The following is a 6,601-nucleotide window of genomic DNA, read 5'->3' as shown; positions in this document are numbered from 1 at the left end:
GAAGTCAAATAGATTTTTTTTTTTAACTAGGAGGGTAGATTGTTTATCATGCAAGGATTGTAAAGTTATTCCAGGTGAAAGCCTAACCACACAACATAGAATCTTAGTGTTAGATATATGTATTAAAAAATAGAAGAAAAATGATAAAATAAACTAGTGTAGGAGAGCTAGATGGTGGAATCTAAAAGGAGAAAATATAATAAAATTTAAAGATAAAATGGTCAAAGATGGGGATTGGACCTTAGAGGATGAGATAGATACAAATACTCTTTGGAATAGATTAGCTAGCTCTATTAAAGAGATAGCAAACGAGATTTTAGGTGAATCAAGGGGAAGATTCTCGAATAGCAAAGAGAGTTGGTGGTGGGATAAAGATATACAAACAATCAGAAAGACAAAAAGAATTTGGTATAAAATGTGGCAAAAATATAGAAACAGAGATAACTTTGAAAAATATAAGGAGGCAAGAAAAGATGCAAAAGAGGCCATTAGTGAAGTTAAATATAGATCATTTAATAGTTTGTATGATAGATTAGGTACAAAAGAAGGGGAAAGAGATATATTTAAACTTGCTAAAGTTAGAGAAAGGAAGAGCAAGGACTAGGAAATGTAAAATGTATAAAAAGTGAGGATGATATTGTCTTGGTTAAGGACGAAGATATTAAAGAAAGATGGTGAAGTTACTTTAGTAAGTTGTTTAACGAAAACTAAATAGAAGACTTAAACTTAGAATTGTCAAATGAAGAAAAGACTAAAAATATGAGATTTATTTACAAAATTAGAGTTAACGAAGTTAAGTTTGCACTAAAAAAGATGAAAAATGGGAAAGCTATGGGACCAGATAACATCCCAATTGAAGTTTGGAAATACTTGGGTGATAAAGGAATTATATGGTTAACTAATTTATTTAATACAATTGTAAAAACTAAGAAAATGCCAGATGAATGGAGGAAAGTACTTTAATACCTATAGACAAAAATAAAGGAGATATTCAAAATTGTAATAATTATCGTGGAATTAAACTTATGAGTCATACGATGAAACTATGGGAAAGGGTAGTTGAACAAAGATTAAGATTAGAAACGAAGATCTCAGAAAATCAATTTGGTTTTATGCTTGGGAGATCTACCACAAAAATTATTTATCTTTTAAGAAGATTAATGGAAAAGTTTAGGAAAAAGGAGGAGGACATGCATATGATATTTATTGACCTTGAGAAAGCATATGATAGGATACCTAGAGAAGTTCTATGGTGGGTTTTAGAAAAAGAAGGTGTATGTTGTAGGTATACCGATGTCATTAAGGATATGTACAATGGAGTAATGACTAGTGTAAGGACTATAGATGAAGAAACTAGAGAATTTCCAATTGCCATAGGTGTACATCAAGGATCTGCTTTGAGTCCTTATCTTTTTGCTTTAGTGATGGACCAATTGACTAAGAGTATTCAAAAAGAGGTTCCATGATGTATGTTGTTTGCAGATGATATTGTATTAATTGACGAAACTAGGGACGGAGTAGAGGTTGAGTTAGAATTATGGAGAGAAGCTTTGGAATCTAGAGGCTTTAGGATAAGTAGAAATAAAACAAAATATATGAAATGTAATTTTAGTAATGATAGGAGTAATATTGGAGGCAAAGTTAAACTTGATTATAAAGAAATAAATAGCACTTGTAGATTTCGATACCTTGGATCTATTATGCAAGCTGAAGGAGAAATTGAAGATGATATAATGCATAGAGTTAAAGCAGGTTGGTTAAAATGGAGAAGTGCTTCAAGTGTGCTATGTGATCGTAGAATACCCTTAAAATTGAAAGGGAAGTTTTATAGGACAATTATAAGACTAGCTATGCTATATGGATCGAAATGTTGGGCGATGAAGAAACATAATATCCAAAAAGTAAAAGTTGCCAAGATGAGAATGCTTAGATGGATGAGTGGTATAACATTGAAAGATAAATTAAGGAATGAACATATTCGTGATAAGTTAGGTGTAACTCCTATAAAAGATAAGATAAGGGAGAGACGACTCAGATGGTATGGACACTTGCAACGTAGGCCTTATAGTGCACCTGTGAGGAAAAGTGACTTAGTTACTGTGGGGGGCAGTAGAAGGGGTAGGGGTGGACCTAAAATAACTTGGGAGGAGATATTGAGTAAGGATTTAATATCCTTGAATCTATCAAAAGAAATGGTTCATGATCACATAAATTGGCAAAAAAAGATTCATATAGCCGACCCCACTTAGTGGGACTAAGGCTTGGTTTTGTTGTTGTTGTTGTTGTAGCAATTTAAACTCTTATATACCGATTGTAATCCTTGTTCATGTTTTTTATGCAAATGCAACATTTAGTTTCTTTGCTTGTACTTTGTTGTTTGCAAAGCCTTGATTTTTGAAGGGTTTCCATTGTAAAATTATTTATTAATCAATGTATTCTTAGGCTCCTTACTAGTTTAATATGTTGAAATATTTTCTTAAATATACGATTTTATGGGGGTTTTCAAAGTCTTCCTTTGATGAATTTTCTAAAGCATTGAATGTTATGTGGGGTTGTCCCACATTGGAAAAAGTGGAAAAGGAATGGTCATTAATAAATGATAAGGTGAAATAATCTCTTAAAATTTGTTAAGAGAAAGTACTAGTGTGTACTCTAGTGCACCCTAGGACAGTGCGTAGTGTCACGAGCTAAGCTTGTTCAAGGCATTATGCTTGCCTGTGACCGCTTATCTCGTGTGCTTAGGATGAGTTTCCATAATGTAAATACTAGTGTAGGGTTATTTTTTGCTAGTATAGTCTTTGTAAGCCAAATATGATAGTATGACTCCTCGGTCACTTTGATGTTTCCTATTGCTAGGATGATAATTACATAAAAATCTCTTTAGGGGAGGGTGAGTTTTCATCAATCATTGTAAAACTCACTAGCAATTGTTAACGTACTTAGCCTACTTGCCTCCCTCGCTAAGTACAACATGTCAACGGAGGATTTGTTAATGAATTACGTTTGCTTCAATGTTTACTGCTTGGTTGCCACGACTTTCATGAATTGATTATTATTTCCACTGCTATCTGAATGAATGTTAATGAAAGTGTTTCGTGGATGAATGTTGGTAAACGATGGGCTGGCTAGTTAAGCAAGAGTGCTTTAGCTAGCACCGCACGGCCCTTCACAATGGTGTGAAAAGAGGCAGACCGTGACACGTAGCACCTACAGCCTGCGTGACCAAATGATGCGACCTAGTTGACGGTACCATCGACTAAACATGAATTTCCCGAGAGTCTCAATTAGGTCGAATTTGCTTCGTAATTTGAACAAATGCAATCTTTCAGAAAAGACATAATTTTGTCTATATTAACTCCACGAAAGATAAAGAAAATTCATCATTCTCTCCTTCTCATTTTTACAAAAGCTTCCACAAATTATATCTTTTCAAATCTAAATTCTATTATCTGTAGAAATAAAATTCCAGAAAATTTGTTCAGATTACTCTAAGGGTGTTTGTGATCAGTTTTTATTTGTGTATAACGCAAATTGATATTAAATCATATTCTAGATTTCATTCTATATTGGAAACGTATTTGCTGACCCAATACACACCAATCTGGTGGGGCAAATAGCGTTTTAAGGAAAACGACATTGTAACGTACCTTGAAGCAAATTTCTATTTTGCAGCATTTTTTCATCTTATTCCTACATAATAGAGCTTCTTAGCTCTAATTTGTTCTATTGTTTTGTTCTATTCTTTATTTCTTTGTTTTTCATTAAATCTGGGCAAAGATATATTAATAAGAAGTTTCAATTGCAAAGTTTGTGTATCAAGGAGGCGACATGTTATTAATCCTTCGCACTAGTTGTATAGAGAAAGACACGAATCTTCTTAAAATGATAGTGTGATTTGTGCCTCACCCAACTTCCGAGGGTCATCAACCTTTTTTTTTTTGTTTGGAAATTTTCACCATCTGATTTGATGTGGAATATCAATGTTAGACGATTTGGATGGTTGTTTGGTTGGGCATTTCCACCAGTGGGCTAAGAATGCAATTTTTTTTTTTTTTTCAAAAAGGTTAATGAAAGTTCTTTGGGTTCCTACTCCACATGCCAGTTGAAAGAGCATGAAATGTTAGCACATCAATGCAATGGCAATGAAAAACATAATAGAAATTAGATTTTGAACGCTTTCTTTGCTTTTGCACATGTTGACAGTACTTCAAGAGCTATAAAAATGATTTAGAAACTCTTATTTCAGTGGATCCCATCTGCCAATGGACTCAGGCTTCATATTTTTGTACCAATTAAAGACGCGACATTTAAGAAGGGCGAATTGTATGGAAATGAACTTACCCTTTGCTCAAGCATTATTGTGTGTTTAAATAAAGTGAGCAACGTATTGCTTTGGGTTGCCCTCTTCGAACTGTTAGGACTCGGGGGAGTTTGATATCAATGGTACTTGATTCTCTTAGTCTATGGCTATGATTCTCTTTGTCTATGGCTCAGAGTATATAAGAGTATTAATATAAGATGTCCTATTATATTGTACTCATAGGCCTTTTTGGCATGTCTTGTAATTGTTGAAAAGATAATGATTTCAAAGTAAAGTAGGTAGCTTGGTTCGTCTCTTAAACTATAGCTATTATAATGCCCTAATAGATCGTATGGTGGCCACAAATTGAGAGAATTTGCACATATTTTAAATTTCTGGTTTACTTTTTTTTTTTTTTTTGATTATGTCGGATGTCCCCAGCCGGCATCTACCAGATTACCCTAGGATGCATCACAGCCAAGACTAATCCCACACCCCACAGAACCCACCCCAAGGCCCTATAGGGAGGTAAATCGAGTTTTGCTTGCAGCAGCAGGAATCGAACCCGGGACGCTAACCTGGGTCACAGGCTCGTCCAGGTCCGCCCTTGCCACCTGAGCCAGTGCTCGGGGGTAAATTTCTGGTTTCCTTCTTAACATGGTGGGAGGCTTGCTCAAACTTCCCACTTTTTAGCTCTTTTATATTATCAATGATTCGGAGATTTTTCTCCTCAATTTGAAAGTTGTTATCTTTTGTAGTTTTATTGAGTTTTTCAATCACTCATCACATTTTAGATAGTGCTTTTCAATGGAAATAGTCCCAATTGACATGATTAGCATAATGGAATAAGAGACCTTTGATTATGATAGTGTTAGAGGGAGAGGGGGGACAAAAAAAAGCCTTGGGACTTCCAAGTGAAGAACTAAAATATGAACATGTTCTTGAATAGGAATTCTATGGATATAGCATCCTCACACAAAACGGGCAATTTCATATTGTCAAACTAATTAGATTCTTTGCATTAATGGAGCTAATGAGATCATTGGTTCATTATTCATCTCAAATATTTTGTACAAAAGCAAGTGTGAAATATCAACTAGCTCATTTTGAGAGGTAGTTTCCTTGACTTTGCAATGACTAAGGATGTGGAGTCATTGTTGCTAATGCAGGAGGTCTTAGCAGTGGGTTGGACCTTCTTAGATTTGATTTATTTTGTCGGTGAAGTTTTTTCAAAGGTTGATCATAGAAAATGAGATGAGAGATAGAAATATCATGCTGAGCATATCAAAAATTTGTATGCACAAATGTCACAAATGCTTTTTACTTGATCAAGCAATTTGATTTGGTTCAAGAAAAGAAAATGACATTTTCTTGCATATTTGGCAGCGAAGCCTTGTTGAAAGTCACTCTCAAGTATAAGAGCAGTCTTGGAAACTTTAGGTTGTAGCTCTCCTTTCTTCAAGTTAATTAAAATGGAGAAGTCATAGTATAGGAATGGTGGTATTATATTAAGAAATCATTGCCTTATTTGATACTTATGAATGTGGCTTTAATTTGCCTAAGGGGAGCTTGGTTTGAATAGGTCTAATATACGTTTTCTTTTTGTTTGACAAAACCCTACCTTCATCAAGTTTTATGTGATTTTAATTGGAGCGGACTCGGACCAACACTCCTTTTGATTAAGCTTAGTGCCAGTCTCACATGAAATGTGCACTAGAAAAATCTTGGGCTTATAATATTAGTATGGATTTCAACTATGTGAAGCACCTTTTATAGTATAAATCCGTGAGCTGATGGGTCAAAGCCTACCTCACCATAGTTAGGTCCAAAACTATTACATTTGATGTTAGAGCCACTCTAGGATACTATCACGTGATACCCTACTTGAACGTAATCTAATGAGGACATCGGAGATTAGATGAGGGAGAATGTTACGGTCCATATCAAATGTGATCTAGGAAAATTTTAGGATTATAGGGTTGGTTTGGAATCTAACTATGTAAAATGCATTTTATTGAATAAGTCCACGAGACCGATGAATCAAAACGGATAATACTTCATCAAGATTGGATTCAAGACTGTTATACTTGGCAAATTAAAACTTAGATCAATTAAGTTGCATATTTTTTGTTTTGGGTCATCCAAGTCTTTTGCAGGTGGACTCTGTGCTGGCATAATTGACTTTGATCGATTTAAGGACTTTGATTTTGACTTCAACTTGCTAAATTTTAATGTGACATCTGACTTGCTGCTGTCTAAACCAAAATTAAAGCACAAAGATGTACACATTATCTGATGATA

Source organism: Malania oleifera, chromosome 6 (genome assembly GCF_029873635.1).
Source record: "Malania oleifera isolate guangnan ecotype guangnan chromosome 6, ASM2987363v1, whole genome shotgun sequence".
In the NCBI taxonomy this organism is placed as follows: Eukaryota; Viridiplantae; Streptophyta; class Magnoliopsida; order Santalales; family Ximeniaceae; genus Malania; species Malania oleifera.
The sequence above is the reverse complement of the archived record's forward strand: the minus strand, read 5'-3'. Positions refer to the sequence as shown.